The sequence below is a fragment of the Microcebus murinus genome, chromosome 11 (genome assembly GCF_040939455.1).
Source record: "Microcebus murinus isolate Inina chromosome 11, M.murinus_Inina_mat1.0, whole genome shotgun sequence".
NCBI lineage: Eukaryota > Metazoa > Chordata > Mammalia > Primates > Cheirogaleidae > Microcebus > Microcebus murinus.
This window is the reverse complement of record NC_134114.1, coordinates 85,967,845-85,983,826: the sequence shown is the minus strand read 5'-3', so window position 1 is coordinate 85,983,826 and position 15,982 is coordinate 85,967,845. Positions and strand designations below refer to the sequence as shown.

General features: G+C 43.6%; 1 long non-coding RNA gene across 2 annotated transcripts in view; it reads right to left on the bottom strand.

The window, feature by feature from the left end:
* Nucleotides 1–14,169, bottom strand: part of LOC105870847 (uncharacterized) — a 158,570-nt gene extending 144,401 nt beyond the window's left edge. For both annotated transcript variants that reach the window (XR_001153793.3, XR_012921721.1), the window contains exon 1: nucleotides 13,957–14,169. This is a non-coding gene — a long non-coding RNA (uncharacterized LOC105870847). The remainder of the gene's footprint in view (nucleotides 1–13,956) is intronic.
* Between the last annotated feature and the right edge of the window lie 1,813 nt (nucleotides 14,170–15,982).

Below are 15,982 nucleotides of genomic sequence, written 5' to 3'. Positions count from 1 at the left end.
GAAACATGGGTCCATTTCCAGATAGGCATGTGCATTCTCAAACTAAAGTCTCTTAACTGAGAGTTAGTGAGCCCCTTCCCCATAGTAGGGTATATATGTTATTACTGGCATCCTGGCATCCTTTTCCATTTTTCTTATACAGCATCTTGAGTTTACTCTGGGGAATTACTCAGATTTCTCCTAAAACTGAAAATGGCCACTTACCCCAGGACTGTTCACTTAAACTCAACACTAGGGTTATGGTTAAAACAAAACTATTCTAAGAAGTAAAGCTTAGAGCTGTTGATGGGTGTCATGGAGCCAAAAGAGAAAAACGTGGTTGAGAAGAAAGCCATCATGAACAAAAGAAGAACCAAAAGATTGAGATAAAATTAGAGATGGAGAAAGATAAAGGGAGAGATATCATTGTTGAATCCTGGATACAGCTGTTCTACCCACGGCCTTTGCACAACATGAGCCAACCAAGTCCCTTTTTTGTTTGAGCCAAGTGGAAAATGAAACCTAAATGAAACCACACCTCTATACCTCCACATACAGAGTATACCTTCTTCTAAAAGAGTAACATTTGGGTCCAAAGATCTACTACTTGTTGAGGGGACATTTAGAAAATCCATGCTCATAGAAACAAGGACTTTGTGGGCATCAACTGCATGCAAAACCTCCTTTACTAAAGAATAAAGTGAACCTAATAATTGTCACTAGAAAGCAATGATACCAAAGACTTATGGCTTTGCTTTTCCAAAGACCATTCACATGTTACAACATGGGGAGGGACAAAAGCATGAGGTGTTTTACAAATCTTTACATTTCACTCTTGGTCATAATAGTCTTTCCATGCTTATTATTTGGGAATATTTTTATAAAAATGAGAAGGAGCCCATCTCCCTCTCAGTGCTCCAAGTAGGGAAGGAAAATTGAGAACTGGATATAACCACAATCAGTCCCCTTAGTTATTAAATAGGAGGGAAGGCTAGCTGGTCCACAGGAAAAACAATGGACAGATTGTACTCATGGGCCTTAATTGCAATATATATATATTCATTCTTGCCCGCCCTCTCTAAGTTAGTTAGGCAATCTTCACTGCTTTTATACGAGACAACTAAAAGGAAAAAAATTTGATCAATAGATTGCTGACAAACCAGTGCAAACAACATTTTTCCAGAAAAATGAGGCACTGAGCAAGGAACCTTCCAATATGTTAAATAGATTTTTGATTCTCTTATACTATGGCACCTACGATCAGATTGGGACTGGGTTGCAAATATAATGATAGTCATATAAAGCCACTGACATTTAGGTACCACCCAGCCTCAAGAAATAACTAAACCTGGCATAATGTTTACACTCAAAATCATTTTCCCCATTGCAAAAAATAGACCTGTCTAGGAGAAGAGTTAATGGCTCATCAAAGACGACAGATGTTCAGGAGCAACAGCTCATTGGTGTCTTGCTTCTCTCTCAAGGCCATAAAGCATGCACATTCTACCCTATACCAGAAAAGACTTGGCTCTGCAAAATAATAAAGAATCAAACCCTTAGAGCTGAAGATGCAAGCAGAACTGCTACTATTACTTTTGCAATGTCCAGGGAAAGTGTTTTCTTTTGTGCAATTATTGAAAGGGAAAAGACCAGTCAAGACTAATATTGCATTTATTTTGGAATTGATACTAAGCATATGGCTAAAAGCAGAATAAGATTCTGTACTAATGGATTCTCTTGGCCTTAGAATGTAGTTGGCAAAAACAGCAAATTAAGGCATAGCTGCAGTGCTTGTATTTGCAGAAACCAATAAATAATCAAGTAAACAAAAAAACACCAAAAACTTATGTACCTTCTCATATTCCCTCAACTTCTTCCTTTCTGTCTCTCTTGATCAGTGTCTCATCTACACACAGATGCCCTTCCACTTTTGGGCTTGGGTAAACAGCATATTATATGGCATGGTGCCTGGATTTCTAGCAGCCACTAAGGAGCCAGATGAGGAGTTAACTTCCCATGGGATCAAACTTCATCAATGGGAAATGAAATAAGAGGTAGCTAGGAAGCTAAGTCCTTCTTTCTTTTTCTTTCCTATGAACTACTCCAAGGTATATAGTTCCACCTTGCAACCCTTCTGGAAAAGTCCCAAATGCCAAGTAAGCATGTCTGTAGAGTGACACAGTGTGTCCATTCCAGCTTGTTGTTACACAGTAGCTAGCGTGGTAATACAAGGCATTCCATTATATCACATCACATTTTCTCTTGCCTTGTTCACCCTCACGCTCTGGAGTTGCACAGCCCAAATAAATTGACAACACCCTAAGCACTGCCTTGGGCTTTGCTTTCTAGACAATGCAAGAGAAGGCACTGTTGAAGCTATTATGTCTTTGCTAATAATTTTATTAATAAAATTAATAATTTTGCCCTTCTAATATGCAGCAATATGGTGTTAAATTTGCTTTGAACTTGGAGTTGAAGATGACGAAACATTCCTCATTCATACATGGCCTTTCAAAACACCCTCTTTATATTATTATTACCAACGAGTGCTAGGAAGCCACTTGTGCTTCAGCTCTGTACCGGTCTGTAACAAACCCCCCCAAAGCTAAATGATTTAGTTCTGCTCCTGGTGTCACTACCCAGGGTCACTTTTGGCCAAATTTAGCTATTAGCTAGGCTGGGCTAAAAGGTCCAAGAAAGCCAAGTAAATTCTCTCACAGATCTGATGCCTTCTGCTCCTTCATATGGTTTCTCTCCCTTTGAGGCTGGCTTGAGCTTCCTCACAGCGCTGTGAACGTAGGACAGTCAGTCTTCTACCATGGAGACTGGCTTCCCAGGAGGAGGAAACAAAAACTACCAGTCCTCTTCAGGCCTGGGCTCCGAAGACCCAGAACATCACCATTTTTGTTCAAAGCAAGCCAAAAAGCAGGGTGACTCAGAGGGATGGAAAATACAACCCACTTCTTGACGCAATGAATAGCACGTCCACACAAAGTAGGAGGTATTTATTAATGGCTGCCATCTTTAGAGAAGACCTACCATAGAGGTTCCTAAACCTGTCTACAAATTAGAATCATCTGGGGTTTGTTTAAACCCACAAATGCCCAGGCCACACCCAAAACCAATTAATTCACAATCTCTAGAGGTAGAAAGCAAGCATTTCTTTTCTTTTTTTTTTTTTTTTTTTTTTTTTGGTAAGCTCCCCAGGTGATTCCAATCTGTGGACAAGTCTGGGAAACTCCACTCTAGCATAATATGTAAGAAAAGAGATTTAGAAAAGCTGAAGGATCTAGCCTGCCTCAATGAAATGTGGTTACCTGTCATTTCACAGTGTGTTTTGGGGGTTTAAAATTTTAGCTACACATCAATCACTTTAAAGCACAACACAGTTGCCATTAACTAGCTTAGTATGCCTTGTAGGGTGATCAACTTTCCAGTTTATCTGGGACTGAGTGGTTTCCCAGGATACAAGACTATCAATACTAAAACCAGGAAGGTCTGGGTCACACTGGGGCAGCTGGTCATCCCCGCATTGCCTCATCTCTCTCTCTGCTAGACTGGTCGTGTTCTGGTGACTTTTGTTCCTAAAATGCAGTTCCATAAGCACCACCTGAGTTTCCTCTAAATTAACAATCTAGGCCAGTGTTGCTTGAATTATGTTCCACAGACCAGCAGCATCAGCATACCTTGGAGCATGTTAGAAATGGAAATTTGGAGATTTTGCCCTAGACAGAGTCAGAGTCTCAGGGGGTGGGACCGAAGGCATCTGGGTTTTGAAAAGCATGAATTTAAGCACTGGTCTGGCCTGCCATGCTTTCATCTTCATCTGTCTCTAGCATCCCACATAAGTCAAAATCAGATTTCTGTTTTGCAATAGAGGTACAAAAGCAGAGCAGAAGAGTCAATCAATGCTAATTGGCCAAGAGATGCCTTGACAAAGAGCAGCCCACAGCTTTAGACACAGGATAATCGTCATATTGGAGCTTAGTTTTTGTCAGTCATTTATTTATCTAGGGGCTGTATAAAAATGTTTTCCATCCACAATTGGAGCTGGACTGTGGAGAGAAGGCTGAGCTGAGCACAGCTGTCTGCAGTGGGGAAGGCCCATCTCTTTGAGTCACAGCAAAACCTTCAGTACAAGTCAGATACATTTTTTCTCTGACCTGGAAGGAAAATAATCTCTCCCTTAAAGTTATGCAGAAAATAAACCCTTGCCTTTGACTGGATGCTTGGTTTTTATGTGAATTTACAGTAAAAATCTGGAAATTATGCTCTTTGGAACCAGCTTGGGCTGAAGTTTACCTAACTGCACTGAAGAGTTCTGCCAAGCAAATTATTCTCTAAAATGTTAACTTCCTTAAAAGGAAAAAAGGGTTTTTTTTTTTTAAGGATACACCTATTTACACTCAAAGGATGTTAATAACTATATGTGAGTCTTATCTATACATAAAAGAAGAAACTAATGCAAAACACTTTTTTGGTATAGTAATGCATGAATTGAAAGTAAAGCAAAGATATTTCTTAAACTTACATATACTGTAATTCAGACTTTTTACTAATTCGGACCTGTCTCCCTATATGTAGAATAAAATTTTAGTATGATTTCTCTACCAGTCAATTAACACATAACTGAAACAAATGGAAATTAAAAAGCCCTTTTCAAAACTCACCTTTGATAAATTATTGCTCTTATTTCTCATGTGTTTCAAACCTTATATTTAAAGTCAAAGAAAATGACCACTTAACCTATCCTCCTACATAAGATAATATGATCAGAGTTATTACGGTAGAGGTGAAGGCTCTGTGGAAGGAGGTGCACCTTCAGGACTCCTGAACTGCTACTGTCAGAGTCATCTTCTTGCTGCACTGCAGGTCTGGCAGGAAGCATCTGAGCTGCCCCGCCCAGACATTCCGTGGGCAGCAAAAATATTTATTATTATAATATTTTCCACAAAAATAAAAACACAGTAGTTTCAAAAATCACATGTTCTGCACAATAAACTCATTTTCTCATGTTACAATCACATGACAAATACATGAGGTTTACTTTCCTTGACAAAATTTTAAAAAAGAAAAGAACCCATATTCCTTATGTAAATATCCATATGCAGACTGGAATCGATGATGTATTCTGTATCAGAAGACATCGAAGTATTTCATTAATGGCCAAACGCAGTTAAAACATCTTGGGGAAGGTGCAAACAAGTCATTCCCTTTATAAGGAGGATAAAGTGTCTCCCATATTTTTTCCCTGTTCAAGAGAAACATCCAGCTAACTGGACAAGCTTTGTAAAACTGAGCAACTGAAAGGTTCTTCTACCAGTTCCTGCACTTCCCACTTCCCAGTGGCACAAGTATAGATAATTAATCTATTTCTAATCTTTTCTCAGGAGAACCATCATGACCCTGGGGTTTGCCTTCTTGCCAGTACAGAAATGGAGGCCCAGAGATCACATGGTTGCACAAAGCCACCTGAATGGATGAGTTGTCAGTGTCCGCAGAGAGCACAGGAACCAACAGGAAAGCTAAACTTGGCCATCAGGCCCAAGGGGAAAAAGCTCAGAATCAAAATCAAACCTCACCCCCACAGGGTGGCAAGCCTGACAGACCCCTGAGTGGGAACAATGTGCAAAGAGGCTGGAAGGACAGATCAAGGCAGTGTCCTGCATGAGACATTTTTGTCTGTTTATTTTTCTTTAAAGATGGGGTCTTGCTCTACTGCCCAGGCTGGAGTGTACTGACACAATCATAGCTCACTACAACCTTGAACTCCTGGGCTCCAGTGATCTTCCCGCCTCAGCTTCCTAAGATGCACCCAGCTCACTTTTACCTTATTGAAAGCCATCTGCTCAATGGAGGCTTATATTTTAATCATAAAATAGGAGTAACAATATCTATTTATGTCATAAAGTTGTGAAAATCAAATGAAATAATTCAAAGTGAACATGATTTGCAAACTGTAAATATAACTGCAAATACAAGGGACCATCACTATCACTATGTCCATACCATTCTTCCCAGCATCGGGAGGGAATGGGGGTGACTTGGAGTTGGGGGCATCCACAGGAAGTGATCCCATGGATCTGTATATTGTCATCGTCTGTTTATTTGTCGGTCCCTAACTAGACCGTGATTTCCTTGAAAGCAGGGACTATGTCTTAGTCATCATTGCATCTCCATTTGCATAGTAAGACATTCAATCACTGTTTATGGAATGTTGAATGAATAAATTCTGAATCCTCACTATTATTCAGACTCCCAGCTGGCCGTGAATTATGTGCAGTGGAATACTATGTGGCATACTGTGAGAAATGGAACAGCAAATGCCCATGTGCTCAGGAATAGCTCCCCATCTGCCAAGAGTGGCTACTTCCCCACTGCCGGAGCACTGGCTCCACTGGACAAAGAGCCTAAAGTCTCAGAATTAGAAGCAGTCCTTGAAGTTGGTCAACCAAGGAAGCAATGACAATGAAATGCCTTTTAAAAGAATAATAGCTAAACTTCACCCTGCCCTTCTTACATGACAGGCACTGCACTAGATAGAAGCTTCAAATCATTATCTTATTTAAAACTCACTACTACTACACTATACAGAAGGTTTTGTTATTGTCCACACTTTACAGAAGAAGAAAAATGCAGTGACCTAACCAAGCAATATGCGGTAGAGCCAGAATGGAACTGTAGGTCTATTGTATTCCAAAGCCTAAATTCTGATGCAACACCGTACTCGGCTGTCTGAGGAAAGAGAGGTTTTTGTGCCCTTATCATTCATGAGAATGGGATGGTCTCATCTGAGCCATCTCAAAGCCAAGCAAAAAAAATAATTCTTCCTTTTCTCTCCCTACCTCCCTCTCTCCCTTCCTCCCCCATTACGGCTCACACATCATATTCCAGGCTCTGTGCTGGGCACTAGAGGTACATCAGTGAATAAGAAACAAGGGGCATCCATTTGAGGAAAGAGTTGGCCAATAGAGATGTGAGCTGTGATGAGGGGTGGCAGCTGGGAAGCTGGATATCCCCAGGGTGATGGCGTGGGAGGACGCTGTCTGGCCCAAATGTGGTAGGGCAGGGCCAGCCCCTCAGTCCTGGCACCAGAAGGGTATTGTGAAGGCACTAGAAACCAACATGCAGGCCAAGAGCTGCATCCTGACAGCAGGGTGATGGGATGGGATATCTGGTGTGGGAAGGCCTTGGCACCCATTTCCTAAATGAGGTGTTGCAGAGGACAACACACAGCCTGAGGGACTGTGGGGCGAGGGCTGGGAGGGAATGCTGCAGCCGGACCCCAGCTACTTACCTGGTGACTATCAGAAATGCCTGCAATACCTGCCCTTCAAACTGAACTTCATGGCTCCATTTTTACCAACTATCTTGGACCCTTTCATTCACCCACTCAGCCCTGTCTTCTCTTGCTGACTTCACCCTCTCCCATCCTCCATGAGGTCTGCTGTGTTCTTGGCTGTATCCTGTTTCTGGATTGGCACTCCCTCCTCTTCTTTGTTTGACCCACAGGGCTCTCTCAGCCATGCTGGGCCTGCACTCTCTAGTCCCTGACATTTCTGGCTGCCCTGAATAGCTCTGGGGATCCACGTGAGATGCTGGCCCCAAGACCCCTGGCTGACATCCTCCTAAGGGGCTGACACTACCATTAGACTTGTTTCAGCCTCAAGAAGGATTGACAACTACACAGCCTCAGCCTTCAGACACTACCAGGGTCAGAAACCTAGGACATTCCCTCCACTTCCCCTTGTTCATTTCATCTATTCAACAAATATTTACTGACAACATATTATCCTTTACACTTTGCTGGGGATAAAATAAAAGACAACTAAAATCGTTCTGCCTTAAAGGAATTCACAATCTGACAATGACAACTAAGTGAAGGACCTTCAACTACACCATCTATATGCTTATAGTTCCCAGAGTTATGCCTCTTGCCCTAAAATCTACCTCTAGCTTCAGACTCATGTCTAATGCCCAAGCCAACATTTGTACTTGGCTGTCTAATAGCATTTTTAAAATAATATGTCCAAAATGTTATTTTCTTCTTTGAATGTGAATCTTCTCTGCTCTTCCTCCTCTCTATACACAGCATAAATATCCCTGCAGTCAAATAAAAAACCTAGGAGTTACTTTTGATTTTTCTATTTCCCTTACTAACGCCTATACCTAATCCATCAGCAAGTCTTTTCCATTCTACCTCCAAAATATGTACTGAAGCTATCCATTTCTCCTCAAGTCCATTCTCCCTCCCCTGATCCACTGACGGGCTACTGCTGGGCCCCAGAGCCCTCTCTGCAGTGTGGAAAATGTGCCTTCCACCAGGCCTTCACAGCCTGGCGCCAGGACATTTGCAGGCAAAAGGAGCATGGACTGCATTTCAGTGATTTGACCCCCAGGCTGACACCCTGTGCAGCAAACGACCTGCAGAAACACAGTCACAGTGCAGCCAAGGTCTTCTCTCCTCTACCACTGCATAGGCTTCCCGACTGCCCCTCCCCCCACAGCCCATGCCCCACGCAGCTCCTGAGCTATATTTTAAAATTCTAAACCAATCATGTCATCTCTCTGCTTAAAACTCTTCCATCCTTTACCTTGACTTATGAGGCCATGCAAGATCTCGTGCCAATCCACCTCTCTGATCTGCTGGCCCACCCCTCACTCTGGGCCACCTCTTCCTTCCTGAAAAAGACCAAGCTCCACTCTGGGCCACCTCTTTCTTCCTTAAAAACACCAAGCTCCTTCCTTTCCCCCGTGAAAGCCTTCCTTCCCCAACTGTAGTGTCTACCTGCTTGTCTTTCCTACCTTCCACTTTGGACCACAGTATAAAGAATTGGGTTAATCCTAATATTTGGTTCATCAATCCAAGCATGGTGGCACATGCCTTTAGTCCCAACTATTCAGGAGGCTAAGATGGGAAGATCACTTGAGTCCAGGAGTTTTAGCAAGATCCAGTCTCAAACAACAACAACAACAACAAAAATTGGTCCATCATATACTCTCATCAGTAGTCCATGCATGGCCTGTCATATTTTATTTACTAGTTATTTTTAATACTATGATAAACACACCTGCCCCTAACAGACAATAGACAGCTGGAACCTGCCAGAACATAGCCACTGACTTGCCTCTAACTATATCAGGGGTGGGGAATCTTTTCATTTTGGAAGACTGCCTTAATTTAGCTGTAATCAAATAAAGCCACATTCAAGAAACTTCAATTAGATACACTTAAAAATGTACATTATTTTGTAAAAATCTAACTATTATGTAATTGATAATTTCAATAAAATGAAAAGTATTTGTTATTTTAAAGACAACTAACCTTTCAATGACTTTGTTATGTCTGCCTTTTTTTGGAAAGCATTTGAATATTTGGTTGCAGCATGGAGGTCCACAGTTTCAGTTGGTCCTCTAGATGGGTATCAGCCATTTGTGACCTTAAGGGCATCTTCACTTGGGTTAGGTAGGAGAATGTAGATTTGCAGCAATAAGTGGTTAAAAAGCAAGAAAGCATTTTTTGGGTATGTTGCCAAAGGCGTGGGTATTCTACTGCATTTTTCCATATTTCTATCGGATCTTCCTTAGCATCGAGCAATGACTTTGAAATGTCATCTACTGAAAGCTCAATCAATTCCATCTGTAGTTCTTTAGGAGCCTTGGTGATATCAACTAGGTGAGGTGAAATGCTAATTTGAGTGTGATGTCGTGATTCTCCAAGTCAGTGAAACCTGTCACTGTATTCTCCAATTAATAGTTCTATAACAGCTGCATATTCTTCAAATGATTCACATATATCATCCTGCTCATCAGTGACCTTTGCTAACTAGGGACAATGTTCACCTGAAATTTCCTTTTGAAGAAGATGTGTTTTGGAAAAAGACAGCTTTTTTCAAAATGCTTGGACTTTTAGCTGCATTTCACACATAGACTTAGTTTTACCTTGCAAAAAAATATTCAAGTTGTTTTGATTTGGCATATCACACAGAAATGCTGCATTCCTACAGAAATCTTCTTTCAATAATTCACATTGCTGATTCTGTTCTTCATACAATTTACTGTTCTCACAGAGATAAAATTTTGGCTCACACCTGTCCCAATGCACTTTAGAATGATATGGCAAATCCACACTGAATATCTCGTATCATAGTTCAACTTCAGCATGTTACAAAACTGATGATACCATGTTGCATTAGCAAAAATATAGTTAACAATGCTTATAACTTGTTGCAAAGTGTCACTCAAAATAGTAGCTTTAGCAAGGAGATTTTGCTGATGCAAGATACAATGAAAAGAAATGAGAACATCTGGATCTGTTAATACTTTTTTTATCTGTACAATAAACCCTTTGTATTTTCCTGTCATGGAAGGTGCATCATCTATACACACACTCACTAAATTTATAAAATTCAGTCTAACTTCATGACATGTATCTTGAAAGCTGTTGAAGATATCTATTCCCCATGTTCTGTTCACAAGAGTGCCCAAAGCGAATAACTCTTCAGAGCAAAGAAAATCTTCTGTTATGACCCAAACGAAGTACAACGCCTACATCAAGTCAGCAGTATCAGTTAATCCATCCAAAGTGACTGAATAATATATATTTTCCTTCTGAAGTATTGCATGAAATTATTCTGTTAAGTTGAAAGCTAATTCATGCTGCCAATTGGTTATGGTTCTCCTTGAAAGAAGCAGTCATTCGTACTTTGAAACATTATCAGTATCTAAGCATCCTACAACTTTGGCAATGCATTCTTTCACAATTTCTACATCACCTAATGGCTTCCCTTTCCCCCCAAGTATATAAGCTATTTTATAAGTTGCTTCAGTGGCATTATTTCCAGGTGTTAGTGCTGCTTTAAATAATTCTTTCCTTTTGCTTTTCATCTTTTAATCTCTGCAATACAACCTTTTGCGTCTCTCTCTCTCTCTAATTTAAAATATTTGTGGTCCTTATGAGTGTTATAATGCTGATGAGCATTGAATTTCTTTAATGATGATATTCCAGTCTCACAAAGCAAGCAAATCATCTTATCTTTAGCAGAAACAAGATAATATTGCAATTCCCGATCCTCATTAAAAAATCTGTTTTCTTCCTTTAGTGTTCTCTTGGTCTTTCTTTGAGATGATGGGCTGTTAAGCAGACAGAATTTAAAAATACTGTCGAATTGTGCAACTATTCACAAATCCCACATCAAACAGAAACACAGTGCACCATTGTCAAAAGCTGGTAACACACTGGTGTACTCGACCCCCATAAACTCTTGTCAACTAGCCTCATGCGGTAGTGGTGCCAGTCAGGCAGAGGAAGTTAGAACTAAATCATGAGCAGCCATCAATTTAGCCCTTATGGCTTACTAATGTTCTAATTGTGTCAGTCAATCTGGGAGAATGATTTCATTGAAACTTATTTTATTCATTGGTATTTTAAATATGTTTATTTTAAAAATGAAAGATGAACAAAATGTATTAATAAAAATAAAAGGATTTGTTCTGTAAAATTTGGATTTGGTCAAAAGGCAAGTACTTAAGGATCTAGAAGGCCACATGTGGCCTTAACACCATAGGTTCCCCATTCCTGAGCTATATGGTGACCTTGTTTATCCCCACCCAAGATAACCATAATCACAAATCTCATGCTCATCATTCTCTTGCTTTCCTATTTATATAATGTTATTGCATTTACACATTCCTAAATGTTATAATTTTGGGTTTTTTATTTTAGTAGTTTTTAAAACTATTCAAGATTCTCATGCTATATGCAATCTTTTAGACAATTTTTCACATATTATATTGCTAAGATGCAATCAAATTGTTGCATCACTTAGTTTATTGATCTTTGCTGTATCTTCTGTGATAAATGCTGCACTATTTATCAACCACTCAAGGTACCATGACTTGGAGTTCCTTACTGGGAACCAGACTGTTATGCATATTCATGTGCATGTCTCTTGTAGGACATGTGCAAGAGTTTCTTATAGGTATAAACTTAGAAATGAGGTGAAGTGTTAGATCACAGGTGTATGAATGTTCAAATTGGGATGTAATGCCAAACTGTTTTCCAAAGTCATTGTACCAATTCATACTCCCACCAGCAATATTTGAAGATTCTTTGGACCTACATCCTCTTCTTTTTTTTTTTTTTTTGTTTTTTTGAGACAGAGTCTCGCTTTGTTGCACAGGCTAGAGTGAGTGCCGCGGCATCAGCCTAGCTCACAGCAACCTCAAACTCCTGGGCTCAAGTGATCCTCCTGCCTCAGCCTCCCGAGTAGCTGGGACTACAGGCATGTGCCACCATGCCCGGCTCATTTTTTTCTATATATATTAGTTGGCCAATTAATTTCTTTCCATTTATAGTAGAGATGGGCTCTCGCTCTTGCTCAGGGTGGTTTCAAACTCCTGACCTCGAGCAATCCACCCACCTCGGCCTCCCAGAGTGCTAGGATTACAGGCGTGAGCCACCGCGCCGGCCCCTACATCCTCTTCTACCACTTCATAGTGTCAATCTTTTTCCTTTGGAGCCAACCAAATGTGTGAAATGTGGGTAAAAGGATATCTCAATGTGATCTTGATTTGCATTTCCATGATTACTAAAGGTAACAACCATCACTTGATATGTTCCTTGGCTATTTTTCTTTCTCCTTAACTCTTCAGGGTCTCAGCCTGAATGTCCCCAACACCAAGAGAACCTTCCTGCCCACTCTCCCTGTGAAGGTAGCCACTCTTGAGTACACTACTCGGTTCTCTTTTCTTTATGGCGTCTACCACCACCTGAAATTATCTAGTTTGTTTACTGATCCATGGTCTGTCTCCTTCAACTTTCATAAAATACAAGCTCCAAAAATCTTGGTCGCCTTGTTCACGGGTTCCATCTTCAGTGCCCAGCAGCAAGTGCCAATACAGAGCAGATGGAATACGTGAGTGACAGAGGTACACACCGCATTAAGAGCTATGCTCTAGACTCAGAAGCTCTGAGTTTCAATCTCAGCTCTCCCACTTGCTAGCTGTATGATCATGAACAAATGACCTAAATCATCTGTTCCTGACTTGCTCCATCTGTAAAAAGGAGGTAATAGTAGTCCTTACTTCATGGATTAAGTTATATGGTTTAAATGAGTTAATAGTTATAAAGTTCTTAGACCAATACCACAAACACAACAAGTGCTCAAAAACGTGTCATTACTATTAAGGTGTGGTTTTTGTTTTTACTACGACATGGCTTGAAAGCATAAAGAAACTGAGCCAGCCTGGCCTAGAGCTTCCTCCTGCCCCTCAGCTGCTGTGTCCCTCTGCTCCAGCAGATACTCACTTCCCCAGTCTAGCAAAAGAAGTAGAGAAGCACAAAGGAAAAAGTTCTTGGGGCAGTTTGTTTTCTAGAAAACGGCCTAGTCGCCCCAACCCTGAAGAAGGTAAAGAGCAGCGCAGGGAAGGTGCTCGACGACACCTGATGAATGATGACTCGGAAACCATCAGTCCGTACACCCCGCAACCCCAGGGTCACATGCACACAAAACCTCCGCACCCTCCCCTCTCTCCCTTTATTTTGCCTCATATGTTCATAGAAGGGAAAGGGAAGTTAGAAAATGGGCAGCAAAAAAATAAAAGCAGATTGGATCAGGAAAGAGGGGAACAGAGAACAGGAGCGAGGGAGAAAGGATGGAGATGGAAGAGATGAAGGAGGAGACGGGAAACTTTAGGTCGGTCGCCGCTGTGGCATTGGCCTCTGGCGCAGAACGTTGGGACACTGAAAATAGCACAAGGGAGTGTGCCCACCCAGGGGAGCTTTTCTTTTTTAGGCCTGAGTGGGGGCAGGGAAAGGTAAGCAGGAAGAGGCGGGGCAAGGGACCTGGGCCCTGGGAATGGGGAGCGGAGGCGAGGAAACCCAGGCAAACTTCACTTTATCATCTCGCCTGGGGGAGGCTGGTCCCTTTTAAATCTGTGGCCCCAGTCAATGTCACCTTAGTCGCGCGAGCTTACCTTGTTCTGCACCCGGGAGCCCCGCTCCATTTGAAGCTCCCCTTGCCTCTGAGTGGTAAATGCGGCCTTGGTTAACCGCGCCAGGGGGGCAAAGCCCCAGTGCGGTTTCACTGAGAATTCCGGCGGGTTCCCTGGCAGAAACTGTTTCCATCTGAGAAGGATCAGGAGTCCTGGCCGGGACCAGCTGCCTCTCCGGGTGTCAAATTCCGCGACTGCCCGCGGCCGGGGAGAGCCCCGCGCGCCCCCTCCGCCCGGCCTCGGGGCGCAGAGCGGCGGGAGCGGCCGGGCGCGGCGGGGGGCGAGCCGGGCCCCTGCTGCCCGCCCGCGGCCGGTCCGGGTCCCCCTCTGGGGAAGCCAGCTCCCACCTGCCCGTCCCCGCCTCGGCACTGACCGTTCTGAACACTGAACCGAGTCACTGGATGCCCTGCGGGGACTGGGGACTCCCTCCTTCTGCGGTCTGGGCTGGCAGGAACGAGCTCTGTCGGCCAGGGGCGGGGGCCCCCCCGCACGCTCGGGGGATTGCCGACCTTGAGGCTACCGAGGGGTGTGCATGCGCCAAAAATAAACGCGCGCGCGCGCACACACCCGCGGATCCACTTGGCAGTTCCCTCGCGAAGAAAGTAACAGTCCCCTAGCAGCAAAGCACGGGGGAGGACGCCCGGCGCTGCAGAATGAAAGCCAGCATCACTCCCGAAACCAAATGTGGGCATGATTTTAATTTTAAGGTGTCGATTTAAGCCTGTCAAAGGGGGAGGAGGGAAAAAGACTTGGGACAAATTCCATCTCGTGTGTATGTGCATGTTTTAAGGTCGCACTTCGGGTGTCAGCCTGAGCCGGAGAGGGAGGGAGAGAAGTCACACACGGTGGTGGCTCCGATACAAGGTGAGAAACGAGTCTTGGTTTCCATGCCCAGCGCGTCCTCCGCCGCGCGCTCCCGGCCGCCGCGCGCAGCGGCCCGGCGCGGCAGGGGTTAAGGCGGCGCCCGCCCGCCCGCCCGCCCGCAGGCTTCCCCGGCCCCGCACGCCGGCGCGGGCGGAGGGGAGAGCCCGGAATCTCCCGCCCGCTCCCCCTGCGGAGGGCGCTCCCCGCCCCGCGCTATTTATAGCTCCTCTTCCAGCTGCCGCAGGGAGCTCGCAAGCCGCGCGGAGCGTTCCGAGCTCCCGGAGCCTTCCAGAGACTGGGGATTTTCATAAATTCTGTGAATGGCAGAAATGTCTCCCTAGCCTTCTGGATTTTGATTGCCACGGTTCAATCTGTCTTTCATACGTTCTGTTTTCAAGTTGAAAAAAAAAAAAACAAAAAAACAGAAAACGGGAGCCCTTTTTGAGACGAGAGGTGAATGCGGACAGGCTGTTTGTTATGCTGGGGACCCCTTTGTTAGCAGGTGCCTGAAAGAGGAAAACAATCCTCCATGCATTTACTTGGCTGCGGGCTCATTTCACGTTCTCTGCAACACTCAGCCTGAGGTTTGGCCCGTCAGTCATGTGGCCAAAAAGAGGTACCAAGCGAATTCAAGGGCAATGAAAAACCACATCCTCTGGCATCTGATTGATTGCCCGTTTACTAGGGGTCTCAGGGGTGTCTGCATGAAAAGCACAGCTGGGTGGTCTCTATGTCAAACCTCCCACCAAAGCCACAAAGAAATTGGGCTGGGTACAGAGCCACACATGGGTTCCCCGCCCCAGTGGATGCTGGTGACTCAGGAAAAAACAAAATCTGTTCACTGGAGTCTTATCTTCAGTATTAAATGGAGCACCTTGTACCAGACTGGAAGCTTCCAAACTGATGCCTTGTTCCCAAGCCCCTTCCTTCAAACACACCTTCCTGTAACAGTATTGAGCCTCTGTGCCGTGCAAAGGCCCTGCAGGCCCCCTGGGAGCTGTAGAGGCTAGCAGACCACCAAAGAGACACTCCCATTCCCAAAGGTCTGAATAGTGGTGCTAAGACGCCCACCTCCGCCCCTCCTTCCATGTCCTCTACCTTCCAGCCTCCAGGTTTTTTTGGGGGCTGCTTCCAATATAGTATG